At 36.0% G+C, this 22,760-nt stretch overlaps 1 protein-coding gene and 1 pseudogene across 6 annotated transcripts in view; one reads left to right on the top strand and one right to left on the bottom strand.

The window, feature by feature from the left end:
- The window catches only part of GRM8 (glutamate metabotropic receptor 8), a 674,240-nt gene that overhangs the window by 427,096 nt on the left and 224,384 nt on the right, over positions 1 to 22,760 (bottom strand). The gene's annotated exons all lie outside the window — the stretch shown is intronic.
- LOC118610792 lies at positions 2,168 to 3,475 on the top strand (annotated as a pseudogene).

Here is a 22,760-nt window from a genome sequence, read left to right as displayed (position 1 = left end):
TGATAACAAATGGTTAGCCTTAGGGAAGTGAATCAAGCCTTTAGAAAACCCTAAGAGAATCTTGTATTTTCTTGCCTGTTTGTTCTTTAGAGAGCTAATCTCTTTCCCCAGAAATATATTAATATCTCTTTGTCCTCTGCTATACTGGCTGACTTTGGGAATTTGCACACAGCATGCTTTATCTTGCTAAATATAATAGTCTGTCCAGCATTCTTCCTTTGTGAGAAATCCCTATTCACTTTCATAAATTATGTGAATGAATTTGAAGCGTACTTTCCTTTCTTCAATAGAGACTATTCCCAAAAGTAGCTTGAAACATGCCAAACATCTGCTCCTACACACAGTTCAATATATGATGTTGATATGTATTATCACTTGGTGAATTCTGAATATGAGGCCAATTTTACACACTCCTGCATAACTCCCTCCTCCTCTCATGGCCCAGTCACAGAAAGTTCAAGGAAATCAGAATTCTACTATTTGCCTAAGTAAGCTATAAGTAACTAGGTAAATCTGCTAAAACAAAAACCCCCAGTAGAGTATTTCAAAATCTAATATAAATTAGATAAATATAATAATCTGACAAATATTTCTCTAATTTAATAAGTATTTTAAAATATATAAGTGTTTTTTATTATCTGCTGTACTTTAATATTCAACAATGTTGCTTTTCCATACTGTGAGTTCCTGGGTGTGTGAATGTTTGAGTTTATTATATGTGCCCAGTATATCTTTTAATGATCAGATACAATTATTTATTGTGGTACAAAGAAAGGCGAACAGAATCCCTAAATCCTGAATTCTTTCCAGTCATCTACAGAGACATTTGCCATGCAGAGAGTCCCCTAACAGATATGTTCAGAAAGACCCTCAGAGTAAACACGACTTTATTACTGTTAAGTAATTAGTCAGACATGAGCGACAGGGGAACAAAGACAGTCCAGAGACAGCCCAGAGACTACCCAAAGAACACCCCATTTGTAATTAAAGAATCACCCCTGCATCCTGAGAGACAAAGGACTGGAGGACCATAAACCTATAGTTGGTTTAATTCAGCCATGAACAGTTGTGCAGAAGGTACTACCCTAACCTGCCCGCAACCTCAGCCTCATTTTATCATCATTATAATATCATGCCTATGCCTAGAAGTTCATGAATCTAATTATAACAGACTTAATTCTGGGTAAGCATATGTGTACTAGGCAAAGTGTTACATAGCAGCCAAATGTCAATCAAAATGACCTCACGTGCCGATCTCCTAGGAAGGCTTTTGTACCACCCATCGTGGCCCTAATATAATATGGACCTTCCCACTTCTGGATTGCTACAACCCTCTTCACTAAGAACTTACTCCTCCCTTGGAAAATACTCTGTCTTTTATCTTTTCACTCCTCAAATTCCACAGGACTACAGTCTGCCTTAGCATGGTCTGTCTCCTTCTAAAATATACATTCAATAAATCTTACTTCTAAATCTCGCTGAGTTGGAATTCATACCTTCATCAACAATAAGAACCAAAAATCTCCAGTGTTACCAGGTCAGAGCCAAAGTTCAGATTGCCCCCAACTCTTACACTACTAACTATGGCTTTGGCCCCAAATACCTCTCTAATCTTCTTTCTTGATGAAGTGACCAGGATATCATGTGAGTTTGGCAGATTCCTCCTGTCTGGATTAATAAAAACAGCCCAAGCAGCTAATTTTTAATTCCTTTCCCAAGCCCCATTCCAGTTCTAGTTCCTGGCAAAGCTACTACTCTGGCACTGATTATACCTGCCCAGAGGGGCAGGTTTACTTATCTGGTAAAGTCTCCTTATATACCTGTGCTGTACAACACAGTAGCCACTGGCCACGTGTGGCTATTCAAATTTAATTTTAAGTTAATTGAAATTAAATAAAATTTAAAGTTCAGTTACTCAGTCAGTACTAGCCACATTTCAAGTGCTCAATAGCCACATGTGGTCAGTGACTAGTATTTGGAACATTTTCATCATTCTCTCAATAGGATCCCATTTTGTTCTTCACTCGAGCAAACATTTTCTTGGAGTTGCACAGACTTTATCTCCTGCTAAATATTAGTGTGCAACCGTGTACTCATTTATTCATTCAACAAATACTTATCAATTCCTTTTCTAGCTGCTGGATATAGAACCATGAACTAAACAGACATGGCGCCTGCTCTCACGGAACTTAGTGCTAGTGTGAAAACCAGCAATAACAAGTAAACAGTTAATGGAAAAGGCTATTTCAGTTATAAGTTTCAGTGCTAGTGTATTTCCCTTTTAGCCTCATAGTAGCAAGGTTTTGTTTCACTGAAGTGAGTATAGATCCACAGTGGTCAGCCTGCTTGACATTCTTCAGATGGCACTTATGGTTTAAGGATTTACTTGAATCTAGTATTCTTTTCAGCCTTCTTTTTCTCAGAACTTCTATCCACGGGTTAATTTTTGCCTGTTAATTCTTGCCTGAGTCCTTGATTTCCTCTTAAAGGGTTCTCCAGGCTTTATAGTTTCAATTATCACATTTTTTGGTATGACTACTCTTAATTATTTATATTCCCGAATAGACAACAAACTACTAGACATTTCCTCTTGGAAGACCCCACTCCTAGCTTCTTAACCTTATCATTAGCTCTTCAGAATATCTCTTGAACCAATATCTTCCTTACATTCCCAGTGGGCTGTATAATCTAGACCATCACTACTCATACCCAAATTACAAAAACCTCTCAAAAAGATTTAACATCTCAATTTCCCTTTCTTGCATTTGATCATGCACACGAAGACACAGTTAACTTTAAAATCATCTGTCATCACTCTCTCTGTCTTCTCTGAGCCAGGAGCAGCTCTCTGGCCATGGCTCCACATTCCCTGAAAATGTACACCTTCCCCTACTCACTCCCTGATCGGGATCACCTCTCAGCTGCAGAGCCAATGACTCTCTGCAGTGGTGCTGAAGCAACCGACCAGAGACACTGACGGATGAGTAAGTGCTTCGGCAGCTCAGCCCCTTGTCCCTTGACCTCACTTATCCTTAGCAGTGCCTTCCAAAACAGCACCATTGCAAGGGATTCTGACAAAGCAGACAAGCTCACTGGTGCTGAGGATGCCACAGTCAAAATGGTTGGCTCTGGGGCTGGGTTTGGGACTGTATTTAGAAGCCTCCTCATTGGTTATGTCAGGAACCCTCGTCTGAAGCAACAGCTCTTCTCCTATGCCATTCTGGGCTCTGCCTGCTGGAGGCTATGGGGGGCGGTCTTTTGCCTGATGATGGCCTTTCTCATCCTCTTTTCCATGAGAAGGAGCCATCTCCACCTCTTATAGTTCTTTCTTCCATATCTCTTCTGCCCTGTGTGTTCCTTTCCCTGTATCTCCCCAAGCAGCCTAGGAAAAGTGGTTAGCTCAGGGTTCAACAGAGGGAAGACAAAAAAATACTGTATTAATAAGAAAAAATAAAAGTAGCCTGTCATTACCCTGCACGAGAATCCACCATGGCACCTTATTATCTAAAGAATCAAATTTATTTTTCATGAATTTATTGCTTTAGAAAGATAAGACTAATACTGAATAATTTTGTTATGAAAGTTACTGATTCATTTAGGAGTAAGAATTAATTATAACCTGTTTGGTCTCTGAAAATGATTTTAGACTTTTCAGGCTGATGTACCTCTTGGCTCCTATAACATATATGAACCTACAATTGTCTCTTCATTTCATCTATTTATAACTTTCCTAATCATCTTCCTCCCACAGTTTCCACCAAATTCTTTTTCCACAACACACACACGCACGCGCGCGCGCGCGCGCACACACACACACACACACACACACAGAAAGAGAGAGAGAGAGAGAGAAAGATGGCGGGAAAGCTTTTAGAGGTAATTTACTGAGTTCACTGACACAAATGGGAGTTTTAAAAAGTACAAAAAAAAATATTTCAGCACATTTTGGCCAATTTTTATATACTGTTCCCATTTTCTTGCCACCTGCATGAAGCCTACACTACATGTTTTTCCATAGATTTCAAACCTCAACAGCTTGTGTTAAAATGACTTTCTACAGACAACATTTGTATCAACATCCACAAACTAAAACCGGCTGAGTGTGTAATCAGAGGATCTAGTAGTGATTAATAATTTCACCACTGGCCAGGATGACAAAAATAAAAAGAGCAAACTCATTTTATTGGGATCTCAAACTAAATACTTATCTTCTATGTATTTTAAATATACAAAGGGCAAAACTGCAATTTGAGTTTATTAGTAATTAAAGCAGAACTAATGAAAGATTTATTATTAGAATATTCCAGATACCTTTTCAAAAATATCTATTTCCTTTTTCATCAGGGTTAAATATATAAAAGAAAATTCAAGTCTCATTTATTATCATAACTTGCTCTAGCAATCAAGGTACAATAAGATTTTCTTATCTTTCTGTAATTTTTTATTGCAGTTAAATTAATTCTTGTAGTTATATGTTCTTAATACAATTATCCAAGTTAACTGATGCTTAAAGTTACTAAAGCCCAAATTTTAATATTTTTTCATAATTACTGTTTCCATTACCATGAATCCACTAGACTCAGAAGCTACATAGACTTTTATTCAGATCCCTTGAAATATGTTCAAAATTATTAATATACAAATATGTATACATAATATAATATACATTATATACATAAACAATTTTCAAGATGAGATTAGGTCTTAACCAATCACTGTTTAACCCATTTCTCAATGCTATTTTACAGGAGTTTCAGATCACTAGAATTATCTTCATTGACTTGAAAAAGTACATAAGATATATGCTATATCACAGGTCACCAGCAAATAAATACTTAGTTGTGCTTAAATGTTTCTGTATTAGTATGACAATATTTATTTAACAAACACTTATACAGCAATTGCTATGCCAGGCACTGTTCTAAGACTTTTATAACTGTTAATCCTCAAAGCAATCTTATGAGTTAGGCAGTGTCGTTAGCCCCATTTTACAAATGGGGAAACTTCAGGATAAAAGAGGTTAAGTGTCTTGCCCAAGTTTCTATGGCTAGTAAATAGCAAATTCAGAATTTGAACCTAGAAGTCTGGCTCCAGAGTGGGAGCTCCCTAAGCACTCTGCTAGGCTGCCTGTGAATATGAAAAATTATTTCCTATTGGGAATCTAATTTCGATATAAGGATTTTATAGCTTATAATTAAAAAAAAAAAACTTTTCCCTTTGATATCTGAAATCATTTTGTGGCTGCTTCCGTGCAGACACCCAAGGTCTCCCTGACCCCCCACCACCGCCCCATTGGCTCCCGTGCCCTCCTGCCATGCACCATCCAGCTCTGTGCCTTCTCCTATGGCAGCACCTACCATGACTATTGCATATTAAATACTAAGTTTTTAAAGCACATGATGTGTTTTCACAGTTACATCTCCAACATGTTGTACCCGTGCAGATAAAGCATTGCTATAAGTCAAGCGGCAGCCAAAGAGTTAAATTGATATCTTAGCAAATTTTGACACCTATAATAAATACCTTCTCTTACCCATGGGTATAGGTACCCATTCCAATTTTAAAATTAGCAAGTGTGAAAACAGGCTTGTGATTTGAAGGAAATTATACTGCAGAAGAAAGTTAATGGATGGTTCCATCTTGGCATAGTGCTTTCAAAATTTGGGGGAAGAGGGTTGAACTTAAAAACACTAAATTCCTTGTTTGAAGAAGTGCCAGCACAGCCGAACTAAACATTTCAAACTAAAAGTCAAGGAATACATACCAAGCTACTATAACAAAACACCTCCATCAAAACCTTGCAGCAAGTAAACAATAGCCAGCTAGAACACAGCTCTCCATGAGAAATACATTATGCATTTTGTGAGAAGGATATCAAAACAACTTGTCAGTGTAACAAAAGATTTAGATACACCATGAGAGGCCTTTCATGTACCACTTTAGCATTTCCAGGAAAGTTACTATAGAATCTCTTCAGGTACAATAATTTGAACCTAACTAAACTTATTAGCCAACATAAACTATAACTCTTCTAAAATGTCTACTTCTTTATAAGTAGAAAATTTTGTTAGAAAAGTCCTACTAACTCTTGGAAAATAAAGTTCTACAGGGAAATGGTGATCTATTTGCTTTCATTTAGTAACATTCACATGTCCAATTGTTAATTACGTACCTATTATGTGCTAGATACTCTATTGAGTGTGGTTATATGAATCATTTTTTCTGCTAATAAAACCATATTTTCTAACTGGGTTAGTAATTTCAAGATTTTATCAAATTTAAGAGCATTAGATAGTGATTTCTTTGTGTGCATGAGAAAGGAGAACAGAATTTAGTTGACATAAATAATTCCATATTTTTTTTCAGATGGCAGGAACATATACATATGTATATATCAGCTTATACATGTAGTTTGAGTGTTCTGATTAACTGTTCATTTTGCATTTTTGTCTAATTCGATTAGTCAATTCACTGAAACAGTGGCTTTGCATTTAGATAGGGCTGGCCATAAATCTGTAAGATGAGAGAGCCATGCAGCACCACAAGATCAACTCTTTCCTAGACCACAGCTACTGAAGATAAGGACCAGGAAGTCCGTCGCTCTGAAGTTGCATATACTTCCTACACAGACTGTGCATGCATATATGATTGTTTGAATGAATGAGTAACCCCATATAATCTCTCTCAAACACATATAACTATCTCTTATTGATACAAATTTTCAGAGGTACCAAACATGAAGATGGCTATTTTGTCACCGCTTTATAATATTAACCCTTCCTACATGCCGAGCTCATACTGAGGTTCTTTAGGCAAAATAATTTGAAACTAACTAGATTATTTAACCTAAGACAAGCTATTACTTTACTAGCAACTACTAATTTCAGCGAGACTTTCTTAATTCTCTCAACTTTTCATCACTGATTGTTTTGGTTTCACTCCTTACTTTTTGTCATCTTTTAGGTAATTCTGATTATTAAGTTAGAGGTTAACAAAATAATAAATTATAACTCCGCCTCTTGGTATCATCTTAAATTCTCTTAACAATGCGTGATTATACAAGCTTATCTCTGTTTTATAACTTCAGTACTGCTATAATATGAAATTTGTACCTCCAATCATGCTGTCCAGTACCTTTTCTACTATAATACATCTTTGCCTTTTCTCCTAACTAAACTGTAAGCTAGAGCAGAGTCCAGGTTCCTATCTCCCTTTCTTGCTCTCCTCACACCCTGACAAGATGCACACTACTGAATCCATTCCAGGGGCATGTTTGAGAAAGATAATGTAGTACTGCAACAATGGGGGATAAGAGGCAGAGAAAAGCATCCCAAACCCTCTGCTGCAAAACTGAATTAGAGCTTCTTAAAGAAGCGAAACATTCTCCTTTATTCTCTCTATCTCAATCATCACCTTTAACATTTATTCATAATCAAATTCCACTCATGCTAAGTGGACAACAGTGGCATTATAGAATATTCATTGCATCAGAAACTGTTATTTGGCTAACCAAAGAGCCATTCCCTGGCCCCAGACACCTTCTTCTGTGGTTAGGAACACTAATATTTACTTTCCTTGCTTCTACTGCAACCAGGGGTGCCCACAAGACACAGTTCTGGCTGGCGTTACTGCCTTTTCCTTCTTCTAGTCCTGAACATAGGAAGCCTGGGCCTGTATTGTGCATTTTGCAATCATGAAGAAAAAAGCATGAAAATGAAAAGCCAGCTTGTTGGGAACAATGAAACAGGGGATAACATAGTATTATCAAGCAACTAGACTAAAGCAAGCAATCACTATCTTCAGATAGGTTGGCGTAAGAAAAAAAAAAACATTGGTTTGTGGAAGCTACTATTACAGCCAAATGCTTTCCACCTGAGATGCTGGTGAAGCTAGTCATGAATCCCAGTTCTGCCTTTTACTAATTGTGTGACCTTGGGCAAGTTACTAAACATTTCTAAACTTCAGATTCTCATCTGTAAAATGAGCATAAGTGTAATTGATAACATAGAATTGCTGTGAATTACTATGAGAAATAAGAGCTAATGCATGTAAAGTAATTGACATTAAACTTGGCACATAGTGTTACTCCAAACATTAAAGACACTAAAATATAAACACTTGGGAATATTTTTAAGGTAAATATTGCTTCTTTCCCCTTCAAATAATTGCATATAAAACTTAAATATTTAGGGTGGTAGAAAATTCAATTCTATAAAATAATCCTCTATATATCTTTTAGGTAGGACATCTACAATCAGCAGTAAAATACAGATAGATAGATAGATAGATAGATAGATAGATAGATAGATAGATATAGATAGATACACACACACACACACACTCATGTGTGATTAAATTAGGTGATGCATATATCAACTAAGAATTTGTATAATTTAAATTTTTATATTGTTGTAATTATTGTCACAGAAAATACACTATTTCCTAAAGTACAGGAATAGACTGAAGTGGCTTGCAGAAACTCCAAAACTTTCTCACCACCTCACTCAGAAACCCAAGGCACTGTGAATCTTTAGTGTTTCATTTATTAGGTAATTTTCAGGACATTCCACCATTTCTCTTGGATTATGAAGAAAATAGCAGGTCTCTAGTTTTCATTTTTGTTTTTGTCATAAGAATTTTAGCTTCATTTCAGTAAGATCATCATTCTAATTGTTTCTCTTTGGAAGTTTATCTTGCAAGACCAATAAAAGATTGTGTTCCCAAGTTTAGAGACTCCATTTCTAACTTTCTATTAATCCTCTTAAAGGTAGGTATTTATTCCAATTAAAAATGTAAAAGGTAGGCCTTTTTAAGAAATAGCTTTTTTATTAATTCAAAAAGAAATCATTATTTATACTTCTAAATCCTTTCTAATAAGATTTGAGTTGATTTACAATGAAAGACATAACTAGATTAAGATTGTTAAAATAAATCAAAACATACCAAAGCACTGGAAAAGAGGATGCAAACATAAAAATCATCATTTTTGTATTTATGCACAAATTTTAGCTTTGAGCTACCATGAAACTAAGGCAAAAATGGAAATACAGTTGATTAAGCAATTCTCATTACCTATAATACTTTTATAAACTAATTCTAAGTTTCTAAGTGTGATTTTGGTACTAAATTCCAGTAGTAGGAATTTATCTTATGGGCCCTTTCTGAGGACAATTGAGTTTCACAGGAGACAGTATTTTTATCAATGAGGTTCAATGGCTGCTTTGAGCATCAACAAAAGTCAATAGGATAATGTTATATCAGTAATTTTTAAATTATTCTTAGCCATGGAAAATAAAATATTATGCAGCAACTTAGTATATGTGATTTATAAGTAAAAACTTGTCTAAAACAAATGTAAAGTGACTGAAGCTGCTGTTAACTACTAATTACAGAATCCAAGTAAGAAAAGGGCCTATGTAGCCAATAACTTGATCATATCAATTACAAATATAGAAATGCAAATACAATGTCCCACAGATAATATCACACTTAATGGTGAAAGACTGCATGCTCTCTCCATAAGACTGGGACAAGGTAGAGATATCTACTCACATTGCTTCCCTTGAACATTGTGCAGGAGATCCCAGCTAGCGCAATAGGGAAGAAAATATAAGGCATACAGATAGGAAAGGAAGAAGTAAAACTCTTTATTCACAACTTGATCAGATATGTAAAAAAATCTTAAGACTCCACAAAAAAATATATGTGTGTATATATATATATATATATATATATATATATATACACACACACACACACACACACACACATACTAGAAGCCACTAGAAGCCACTAGAATTAATGTTAATTGAGCAAGTTTACAGGTTTCAACCTCGATAGACAAAAACCATTTGTATTTTTATGTATAATTGAAAATTAAGTGAAAAATACATTTATAATAGCATCGAAAATATAAAATACTAAGTAATAAATTTAACAAAATATGAGCAAAGATAATACATTTAGAACAAAATATTACTGAGAAAAACTAAAGCAGAGTTAGATAAGGAGATTGCTGTGTACTTAATAGTATCCTGCTAAACTTCATATATGGAAGTCCTACCTTCAGTGAGGTAGTATTTGGAGATGGGGCATTGGGGAGGTAACTAAATTTAGATGTGTGGAGCCCTCATGTTGAGACTACCTTATAGGGTTCCTATTAGAAGAGACACAGAGAGCTGAGCTCCCCCTCTCTCCCTTTACACACACACACACACACACACACACACACACACACACACTCACAAGAGGTCATGTGAGCACACAGCAAGATAAGGGTCACCTATAAGTCGAGAGAGAAGCTTCAGTATGAAATTTGCTATGCTGGCACTTTGATCTTAAACTTCCCCACTTCTAGAACTATGAAAAACATTTAGTTTATTAAGTCACCCAGTCTATGGCATTTTGTTATTGGCAGCCCAAGCAAAGGTAAAGATATACCATATTTATTACTCAAAAGACAATATTGTTACAATATTAATTCACTCCAAATTGTTCTGCAAATTCAGCACAATCCCAAATAAAAATCCCAGCAGGCCCATATGGTCCAGCAATTTGACTCCTAGATACATACCCAAAATAATTGAAAATGGACTCAAAAGAATACTGCAGTATTATTAACGATAGACAAAAGGTAGAAACTTTGTCCATCTATCAACAGATGAATGGATACATAAAATGTGGTATATACATAGCATGGAATACTACTGAGCTATAAAAAGAAATGAAGTTCTGATACATGTTACAATGTAAATGAAACTTGAAAACATTATGCTAAGTGAAATGAGCCAGGCACAAAAAGATAAATAGTGTATGATTTCACTTATAAGAAATTCACAGAGACAGAAAGATTAGAAATTACCAGGGGCTGGAGAGAATTGGGTGTTGCCTTTTTATAGGTACAGAGTTTCTGTTTGGGGTGATGAAAAATTTTGAAAATAGTGGTAATGGTTGCACAACAATGTAAATGTAATTAATGACAGAGTTGAATACTTAAAAAAATGGTTAAAATGGCAAATTTTATATTATATATTTACCATAATAAATAAAACTTAATTTACAAAAATATCCTACGATATTTTTCATAGAAATCTAGAAGTCGACTATAAAATATACATGAAAGTATAAAGGACATAGAGTAGCCAAAATCCTTTTGAAAAGAGGAACTAAGGTAAAGACTTACATACTTAAGCTGAAGGTTCACTATACTGCTACAATAATCAAGACAGTATACTATTGGTGTGGAGAAGTGTAGGTATATAGGTCAATGGGAGTTAATAGCATTTAGAATTGGGTTCATATTTGATCAATTAATTTCTGGCACAGTGCCAAGTTAAATGAATAGGAAGAGGAGTCTCTTCAGTGAATGGTATAGAACACTTGTATATGTACATAAATAAACTTTGACATTTCCTTACATAATACATAAAATTAATTCAAAATGAATCATAGACTTACATATAAAAACTAAACCTATAAGTATCCTAAAGGGAGAACACTGCAAAAACTCAAAATTGATCAATCAAATTTTACCAACGTTAAACCTAATCTGCACAAGTTCCATTAAAAAAAATGAAAAGATAGGCTATAAATTGGGAGGAATGGGGATAAATTGCTTCATGTATATACATATATACACATATGCAAATATATGTGGGTATACACACACACACACACACACGAATTCATGTGTGTGGATACAAGAACTTGTATCCAGAACTTAATAATTTAAGCTAAATAACAAGAAGATAAAAACTCATTTAAAAAAATTATCCAAAGATTTGAACAGATGCTTTATAAAAGAAAATATATAAATGACCATTAAGTACCTAAAAAATTTCACAACTACATTAGTCAACCGGAAAATGCAAATTTAAACTGATAAGGTACTATTACAAACTCATTAGAATGGTTTAAAAAAATTAAATTAAAAATAAAAATTAAACTAGAGCATATGGAAATCTCATAACAATACTGGTGGGAAAGTAAAATGGCGCAACTACTTTTTAAAGCAGTTTGACAGATTCTTATAAATTTAAACATGTGTCTGTTATGACCCAACAGTCCCAAGAGTAATTAAATAATATGCGTACCTGGGCTTCTAGTCACGATGGCAAAGTGGGTAAATGCTGTGCTTGCCTCCTCTCACAACCACATCAAAATTATAACTAAACTACAGAATAGCCATCATTGGAAGTTGCCTGAAGTCTAGTTGAACAGAAGTCCTACAATGGGAGACACAAAGAAGAGGCCACCTAGAGACTAGTAGGAGGCGTGGCACACAAAATGAGCTGGTCCCACATCTGCGTGTGATGGTTGATAGTTAGGAGAAATATCTTGGCTGTGGAGGTACCCTCGGAGGAATGAAGGGTCCTGGCCCCACACTGGGCTCCCCAGCGCAGGATTCCAGTGCTGGGAAGAAAAGTCTCCACAACCTCTGGCTGTGAAAACCCACAGAGATTGTGGCTGAGTGAGACAGACTGAGGGAGCCACAGATATTCCACTTAAAGGGCCGGCATAGACTTGCTGCTGCTAGACTCGCTTCATCACTGGGGCAGCAGCTTTAAAGGCACAAGGGGCATATGGAGAGGAATTGAGTTGTCTGGCTTCAGGGCAAGGGCTGGAGGGGCAGCTTTCTCCCAGACAGAAGTGCTACCAGAGGGCATTCTTCTTTTGTTGAGCACTCTCCTGCCCAGGTCGCAGACCCAGGTGAGTGCCATATCTGAGTTTCCATCAATGTAGCTAACACTGGTGGCCTCATCCTGGTGATTCCCTGAGACCCCTCCCCTCCCAATATGTGGGCCCACCCAAGCCACTTCCAGTGAATTTTCCATACAAACACCCTGTGTTGGCTCATGCTTCCTAAAATCTCTCAAAAGTTCACAAAACCTAAACAAGCAGCATCTGGCCTTGGCATACCCTGTAACTCTTGCGGAGCAGCCCTAAAACCAGCACTAGCAGCAGCTGGCTTCAGTTCGTGGCTTGGCCTCTCAATGCACTTCAAAGCCCAGCTTGGGTGGCAGCCATCTACTGATTGCTTGGTGGCTTAGGCTAGGCAACCCTGGGAAGGGCACAGGCTGCAGCTTAACTTAGCCTGTGGCAGGGCCCCTCCCAGAAGGCCCTGGCTTGCGCATCTAGCGGCCAGCTTTGGTCTGAGCTGGAGCACAACCTTGGGTCACATCTGTGGATGAAACACCCAAAGTGAAGACAGGGAAGGCACTAGAGCCTTGCTAAAGCAAATCCTGTGCTGTAGGATCAGCCCCTGCACAATGGCTCTTCCATTTGTCATGGCCAGTCATCACGACCAATCAGTCCAAGGATTAATCCCTCCCACTGATAAGCAAACAGCAACCAAGGCTCAACTACAAGAGGAAGGTACACACAACCATTCAAGGGACATACCTGGGGCACCCAGCTCAGGTGACCAGAGAAACCTGTGCCACTGGGACCCACAGCACACCTACTACATAAGGTCACTCTGTTAAGACTGGGAGACATAGCAGCTCTACCTAATACATACAAATAAACACAGGGAGGCAGCCAAAATGGGGAAATAAACAAACAAAAAAGTCCCAAATAAAAGAACAGAAAAAAGCTCCAATAAAAGAACTCAACAAAATAGAGACAGCAATCCACCAGATGCAGAGTTCAAAACACTGGTTATAAGGATACTCGATGAACTTAGGGGAAGAGTACATAAACTCAGTAAGCACTTTAACAAAGAGACAGAAAACAAACTTGGAGATAGAAAACATAAAAAAGAATCAGTCAGAAATGAAGAATACAATAACCAAAATGAAGAATACATTAGAGGGAATCAATAGTAGATTAGATGAAGTGGAAGACCAAATCAGTGATTTAGAAGATAAAGTAGTAGAAAACACCCAAGCAGAACAGCAACAAGAAAAAAGAATCCAAAAAAATGAGAATAGCTTAAGGGGCCTCTGGGACAACATCAAGCCTACCAACATTCACACCATTAGAGGTACCAGAAGAAGAGAACAGGAAATTGAAAACTTATTTCAAAAAATAATGACCTGAAAACTTCCCAGGAAGTGCAGAGAGTCTCAAACAAGATAAACCCAAAGAGGCCCACACTAAGATACACCGTAATTAAAGTGTCAAAGCTTAAAGACAAAGAGAGGATCTTAAAAGCAGCAAGAGAAAAGCAATTACTTACCTACAAGGGAGCTCCCATTAGATTGTCAGCTGATTTCTCCACAGAAACTTTGCAGGTCAGAGGGATTGGCATGAAATATTCAAAATGATGAAAAGCAAGGACTTCCAACTAAGATTGCTCTCCCCAGAAAAGCTAGCATTTAGAATCGAAGGACAGATAAAGAACTCCCAAACAAGGAAAAGCTAAAGGAATTCATCACCACCAAACCGGTGTTATAAGAAATGTTAAAAGGACAGAGGAGGACAGGATAGGGGCGAAGGGGAAGGAGGAAGAGATTTCATGAAAATGGAAATAAAAAAGAAGGGATACTAATACTCATACCAGACAAAATAGATTTTAAGACAAAGTGTATAATAAGAGATAAAGAAGGACCCAGTGATTCCACTTTGGAGTACTTCCCCAAAGAAACCCCAAACACTAATTCAAAAAGACATATGCATCATACGTTTATCACAGTATTATCGCAATTCTAAGATATAAAAGCAACTTAAGTGTCTATCAGTAGGTGAATGGAGACAGAAGAGGTGGTACACAGTTACAATGGAATATTACTCAGCCATAAAAAGAATGAAACCTTGCCATCTGCAACAACATGGATGGACCTAGAAGGTATTATGCTGAGTGGAGCAAGTCAGATGAGAAAGGCAAATATTTTATGTTTTATGACATGTTTTATGTTTTATGATATCTGGAGAACAGGATAAACAAACAACAGAAATAAGCTCATAGATAGAGAGCATATTGATAGTTGTCAGATTAGGGGTGGAAATTGGTGAAGAATGAGGGGATTAAGAGATACAAATTGGTAGTTACAAAATAATCATGGAGATGCAAGTATGGCATGGGAACTACAGTCAGTAGTATAACTATGTATGGTGTCAGATGGGTACTGGATTTATCAGGGTGATCACCTCATAAGTTCTTTAAATGTCTAATCACTGTGTAGTACACTAAAACTAATATAACATCGTATGTCAACTATAATTGAATAATATATATATATGTAAATTAAATCGTATGCCTACCCTATATACACAACCATAGCGGATTTATTCATAATAGCAAAAAGAAAAAAAAAAGTTTGGGAATAAACAGAATTTGGAGTCACTGGCAACACCAGAGGTAATCTCTCCCTCATGCTGAGCTGGGAAATGTCCACGTTCTTCTCCACCATCAGTGTACACATCCAACATAAACAGCTCAGGAGCCAGGAGAATGACTATGCGGCATCTTACTCCTATAGGAAGGCACCTGCTCTTGGCAGTGGTTACTTGGGACAGGACTCAGAAACCTTTGCCATGGCCAGCCCATCAGAAAGTATATTTGTAGTAAACTATTTTATGTGTGAGTGATAATAGGATGTTTGTGCATTTTTGTCATTTCCATTGCCTTTCTAACCAGAACAGACCTCTAATTCTCAATCTCCCACCTCTAAGATAGTCCCTTAGGAATTTTTTTCAAAAAACCTAGTTTTCAACCAGAAGTGGTTTTAAAACATTGAAAGCACAACTAAAGTGGTGGTTTATCTATTCTCATTTGCCAAATGAATATTCATTCTGCAACTTTTCTAAATTTCTTAATAAAGTTCAGGAAACTTTTAATACTAATATGAATATTAATATTATAGTCCTCAAACATTTCATGTTCTTAACCCAAATCCTCAGAGGTCTGCATTTAACACCTCCCTCATGATTCCAGTACAGGTAGATTTCAAACATAGTTTGAGAAACACTGTTTCATTGTTCTGCCAGAGACATTTTTTAGTCTTCCAATTACGTTGAAGTGAGTTGATGGACAGGCTAGATAATAATCAAACATATAACCATAGTTAATTTAATCACCGTATACTTTTTTTTTCATTATGAAAATTTAACATGATTATTTTTCCATGGGGCAATGTATAAGTCATTGTCAATCTTGCTTCTGTTAAACAAATTTTAAATACAAGTGGCATTGATTCTATAAACAGCAACATCCTAGGAAAACAGCCCATCTTTATATTTGACTCCTAGAGTATGGTGACACAGATTGCTTTAAAATTATATATATATATATATATATATATATATATATATATATATGAAATAGCTTGCTGCTATAGATCAAATTTCTTCTGAGAAAAGGTGTGAACTCCTACAGGTGGCATCCAGATGGGGAATTAGTTTCTTCCCACCACATGAGAAAATCTATAAAACCTCTTCCACAGCAGTGGAAGAAAGGGAAGATGATTTGTGACAAGAAATTTTGCAATATGTGCATTCAGATTACTGCTACTCTTGGGAGTGATCCACTTCATGTGTAACTGTAGAGTCAAATAGAACAGGTAATTAAACTGCAGAAATTGAGTTGATGGAGAAGTAACATGCCAAAGTCTAAACTTCAAACAACGGTAAACTGAAATTTTCCACAATACGTTTTTGGTTTTGAAAATAACCAATCCAACATAAGGCAACACGAGTCTGCATGGGCAGAAGATGGGTAAACAAAAGGGAACTGGGATGATAACAGATAATCAACCGCAACCAGCCAGAGAGACACCTTCTTAGCCTCTCTCATGGTTAAAAGTGCCACCAACACTTTAATGAGTAGAGTTGACAGTTAACTCCTGTGCAACATGTAGTTATTGTTAGTTTGCAAACTCCTAGGAGTTTCCTAGGTATAATCCAAAGCCATCTCCCAAACACAAAATGCAGTGAGAGACTGAAGCAAGTGGCCAATCACTCCAGATTGGTAGGTGGCAGGTTTAAAAAGCAAGGAAACTCACTTATGAAGTTTGTTTTGGGTGACCACAAGGTGAATAGTTTTCCACACCCACTCACCAGAATATTAAAAGTTTACAAAGAGGACTTAAGTTGGTTCAGTTATACGCACAGTGGGCCTTAACGAGGTTTAGTCACATACCCAGGCCAGATAGTCTCATCATCTCATTACTATCCACAGGCTGTGTCCTTCAGCAGATTCTAGCAGGGGGACAGCAAGCAGAGCAGGGAACACATTCCAAGCATAGGGGAGGAATGGGCAGCCTCTAGTTTCCCAGGTCCAGCTGGAGAGTCAAACCAGTGGTCACATCTTCTTGATGACCTTCCCCAAATTATAACAGTATGTAATTTATTTTAGATTTTTCTTTATATATGCCTAAATTAATTAATATTTAGTTCAGTTTAAACAGTTTATCTGACAGGACGTCACCCCTAGTTCTCAGCAAATTCTTTTAAGAACTTGATAACCATACGTATTGTTAAGAAAAGGTATTTGAAATAGGTGAATCCAATCAACAATTGCAATATGATAAAAGTACATCTTTTAATTACTAGTTCTTAACTTTAGGAAAATTCACTGAGTGCTTTATTTTACAAAATAAACTGAGAATATGAATTTAATTAAACAAGCTTAAGAACAAGATAATGGAACAAGAAGGATGCAGAAGTAAGGAAACAAAGTGAGGGTCAAAAGAATACCATTAATAAAATAACAAATAAATTAGTAAGATCAAAGAACTGAATAGATAAGATTGAAAATTGAATTATTCATTAGAGGAAGCATTTGAGAAAATCACAGGGAATGTGAGAAAAAAATACAGAAACTAAAACAACCATAAGAAAAGTAACATATATAGAAGGCAGAAAAGGTAGAAAACAATAAATGCAACAGAAAAAGTATTCAAAGATATAGTACGACTAAGCTTCTCTGATATTAAGGGGGGGAAATCAGATTGCAATTCCAAGAAAATTAAGACAATGATTCAGCCACAAGAAAGAGTTTGGCTTTTTCCCCAAAATAAAGGATGAAGAAAAACAACTTAGTTAGTTTTCGTTGTCTATTCTTCTATCTATACCAATAAGCATAGAGAGAGTTCTACAATAATGGTCATCAAAATTGTAATGATTATTTCTTGAAGGTGGAATTTGAGTACATTTTTCTTTCTACTTTCCTCTATCGCTTGTATATTTATAATGAACATGTATTACTTTTACAAAAGCAATACACTTATTACTAATATAAAGAAAGGAAAGTAGGAAAGAAGGGAGGGAAGGAGGAAGGAAAGAGAAAAGGAGGGAAGAAAGGGAGGGAGGAAGAGAGGGAAGAAGCAATTGACTTCCCAAAATACTATTTTATTATTTTCTTAGTTATCTATTCATTATGAAAAAAAAAAGGGAGGAGAGAAGGGGGAAAGAAGAAGAGGAGAAGGAAGAAGAAAAACAGAAAAATCATTTATTTTATATTAATCACAAATCAATTATGTGAGTTCTTGAGAATATCTGCTTATACCTGACATATTAGAATTTTACTGTCAGTGATTTGCCTGGTACTTGTCTCTAATTTGAAGTATCTAAAAAAGAATTCCGTCTTTGTAGAGACCCAACTGTGCTCCTGATGAAAAGAGGTCTGTATTCCATAAATATTTACATTCTGCTCTACAAGAGCAGAGAAACAACTTTGTGTGCCTGTTGCTTTCCCACTTTAACAGATTCTACTCAACAAAACTATTGTGGATAATTTTCTACATCTAATTATCTTTCCTACCAGATCTCTAGTAGAATGTCAATTCCCTGAAGACACAGGCTGTGCTTTCTCTTTGTTCCAGATAATGTGTGGCTTTGCATGGTGAAAGTACTAAAAATAAAATATAAAATTGTAAGCTAATTGATGGTTATAATGATGATATTGTTTTGAATCCCTAAGGCTGCCTGTGAACTATCTTGACCAGACATAATCTCCACTAAGTTGCAGATCTGAGTGACATTGCAATTTGTAATGAATCTCTCACAATTATCTACTATCTTCCTAATCACTCACTTGCATTTCATTTAGCTTTTTAGTACCAGCTCATTGCAAACCTCTCCGCCACTATGCCAGGCATTGTTTTTATTTTTTTATTTTATTTATTTTATTTTATTTTATTTTATTTTGTAACTCAGATATTCCTCATTCTTTTTCTCCACTGTGCTCACCTAGCAAAACCCAAACGTTGTTAAAATCCAACTTTCCATCTACTGCTCACTTGCACCCAGCAGGTGAGAAAAGTTACTGAAGAAAAACATTCACTTGAGCTACCTAATCTTGTATAAACTTTTTAAAAAGAATTTTAAGAAAATTATTTTCTTAAAATAAATTTACAACCACAAATCTCAAGAAAGATCTCATTACCATCCAGCATTCTTCTGTGCTTTCATAGTAAATTCATTTTCTCCTCTTCCAAAAACGTATTTTACATATTTTCTTCTCATCTCAAATCCTCAATACTCCCTCCTCTCTCTACTTCTCACTCAGCTTATGGCTTGAATTCTATTTCACTGAAAAACTAAAAGCAATAAGAAAAAATCTTCATTTTCCCATCACCAAATCTTCTAACCTAGCTTCATTTGACCCACTCACTCTGTCTTTCCTCCTGATACGAGTCCTCTCCTTGGTCCATTTAAACCAACCTTCCACAGTACACTGAATGCCATCTCTTCTCATCTATTCAAAATTTTGCTACTGAAATTCTTCCCCTTCTTTTCTGCTTCCTCCTCAGTTTTTCCCTCTCAGCTGAATGCAAACATGCTATAAAAAGTCTCTTGCCTTCAAAAGCAAACAAACAAAACAAACTTCCTTGATCCTATTTCCCCTTCAGCTTCTGCCCATATCTCTGCTGCTCCTTTGGGAAAGAGTGTTTCTATTTGCTTGCATTCGCTCCTTAATTGACTCCACCACTCCCATGGAGCTGCTCAAATCAAGGTCATTAACAACCTCCATCTTGCCACATCTGTCTCTAAATTATTCAACCTCTCAAAAGTGTTAACTTAATAGATATTAGCTTTGTTCTTCAATACTTATTTCCCTTGGCTTCTGGTGAAGAACACGTTACTGGTTTTCCTCTTAACTTTTCAGCATTTTTTTCTCAGTCTCCAATGCTAACTCTTCTTCCTCTCAATGTTAGCATTCTCCAAAGTTCATTTCATGGCTCTCTTTTCTCTTTTATGTTTATTTTTTCCTAGATAATCTCATCTAGTTCCATGGTATTATATAATTACCAATATGATTATTATTCTCAAAACATATAGATATTACATATTCTCTATATTTCACATTCTAACCTTTGTATTCTATTTCCAAGCTCCCACTTGTCCCCTGCGCTTACAACTCTTGATATCCTACTACTGTCTATTTAACATCTCCATTAGGATATCTAATAGATATCCTAAACTAATAGCCAAAGAAAAACTCTTCTTCGGCAAACTCGAACCACCCCCAATCACCCCCATCTCAGTTACTGGCACCAACATTTTCTATTTTTTGGACCAAAAATCTAAGTGTAACTTTTGATTACTTATAATTCTGATTATCAAATAATCTTAATTATCATTTTCCACAACCCCAGTTCAAACAATTCGCAAATCCTGTGGGCTTTACCTTGCAAATATTGCAAATTCAACATTTATCCTTACCTCCAATGTTATTACCTCAATCCAAACTACATCGTCTCTCATCTAGGCAGCTACACTAGCCTAGTAACATTGTTGCCTCCCTATAATCTCTTCTCCAGTAAACTATCAAATTGAATTTTTAAAAAGATGAATTAGATTAACTCCTTACATGGTCCACAGGGTTCCACACGATCTGGACTTTACCTACCACTTGTACTTCATCTCCTGCTCACTCAATTCCAAACACCTCCACCTTCTTGCCTCCACAAACACACAAAATGTCCACCTCTCTCAGGTCATTTACACATGCTGTTTCCTAGAATTCTCTCCCCTAATATCTTCATATAAGTAAACCCCTTACATCATTCAAATACCTTTTTCAACATCACTTTTACAGAGGACTTGTCTGACCAGCCCATGTAAAATATCCCCCATCCCATCTTCCTACTGGCTCTGTTTTTAATTCTGCTTTCTTTTCTTCATAACACTTGTCAATGTCTGAAATTTATACACTTAGTTATTTGTCTCTTTATCTGTTTATTGTCTGTCTTCTCCACTAGACTGTCACCCCTTCATGTAGGAACTCTGCTGTATTTACTGCTGTATCCCCATGCCTCCTGAAACTAGTACCAGCCCCATGGGAAGTGTTCATCAGAGCTATTTTCTGAATAAATGGATGGATGGATGAATGGATGGATGGATGGATGGATGGACAGACAGACAAAGATTTTATTCTGTTTCTCTGGAGTATCCTGACTAATACAATAAACCTTTTTTTTTTCTTTTTTCTTTTTCTCTTAAGAAGCTCTAGAATCAACTTTCTCAGTGTGACATGCCTCTCAGTGTCAATTCTTTCCTTCTTACAGACCTTCATTGTATTCAGCCAGCCTAAGTCTGTCAACCAGAGTGGATACTGGGATCCTTTGTATAAGTAGATCCCACCCTTCCCTAAGATTCTATTTCAGAGAAAAACAATTCCAACTTCTCTCTCCAACAAAGATGGAAGGCTACAAGCTCTTCATCTCCTTCTTTTCAGGACCATAATTTTCCTGAACTATTTGTATAGGATATTAATAAATTGTGGGTTTGTATGGCAGCTATAACAGTTGTTTTCACTTACAAGAATGGGTTGCCATTTTTAATTAACATTCATACCTTTTAAAAAAAATAGAGACTACATTGATCACTCATGACTGCAGGAGAGATCTTATCTCAATATGAGTGATTAAAATATAAGGGTTTCTAGTGCTATTTTATTCTCTATTTCTTAAAAAAAAAATGTTAATCCTCCCATAAGAAAACATTTTATCCTTTAGGAAAGAATTCTTGATTCTTCCAATAACTTTGCTTTATTTTATATTAATAACTTTTTTCATTAGTTTTACGATTAACTTTTAGCTTCTAGCAATGTTTTATCACTAGTGAATTCTTTCAGACTACCATAGGGCAATATAGTAAGAATTAACATCTTAATAAAGGAGAATAACTTTTTTGCTTTCCTAGAAAGTTCAAGGCCAAGATAATTTTCTTACAATCATAGTTAGGAAAAGGTTTTTCATGGCTTTTATAGACTCTAAGTGAAACTGTCTTAAATTATGTTATCGAGTATCTTCTTAACACAAATCCTATATACATAACTATTGCTTAAGCAACTCCAACATGATTAGAGAACCCAGGAGTCAAAGATGTTCCAATCCAGAATTAATTATAACAGAGCTATTGCTAAAGTCCCTAATTTCCAGTCATTTCCACAGATTTAACAAAGTTCAGAGCATTGCTAGGCTTCTATGTTGCCATAAAACATGTAGTTATACCTAAAAGAGTCACTTCACCAAAATTCTTTTAAATTTATAATAGGTATCAAGTGTTTGAAGATCATCTATTATGTTTGTCAAGATTAATTGTTTCTTTGGATTTTATCTGAAAGTATAAAGATGATGAATGAAGACAGACAAGAAAGCAAAGGAAGTCAAACTAAGAGATGCAATCCCTACCAGTCCTCTTCATTTTTATCTTTCAGGCAGAGGTTTTAAAGAGGCATTTGATTGTACAATACAAAGCAGAAATGGCCTCTTTCTGGAATTCCTCATGTAGGTTCAAATTTCTAGGTAGGGTTAAATATAACCTATTAAAGTTAACATGATAGATGGGAAGAATTGTAACTTTAACCTTCA

The sequence above is a fragment of the Rousettus aegyptiacus genome, unplaced genomic scaffold (genome assembly GCF_014176215.1).
Source record: "Rousettus aegyptiacus isolate mRouAeg1 unplaced genomic scaffold, mRouAeg1.p scaffold_m13_p_13, whole genome shotgun sequence".
Lineage (NCBI taxonomy): Eukaryota > Metazoa > Chordata > Mammalia > Chiroptera > Pteropodidae > Rousettus > Rousettus aegyptiacus.
Note: the sequence above shows the minus strand (reverse complement) of the source record. Positions and strands in the feature narration are given on the sequence as shown.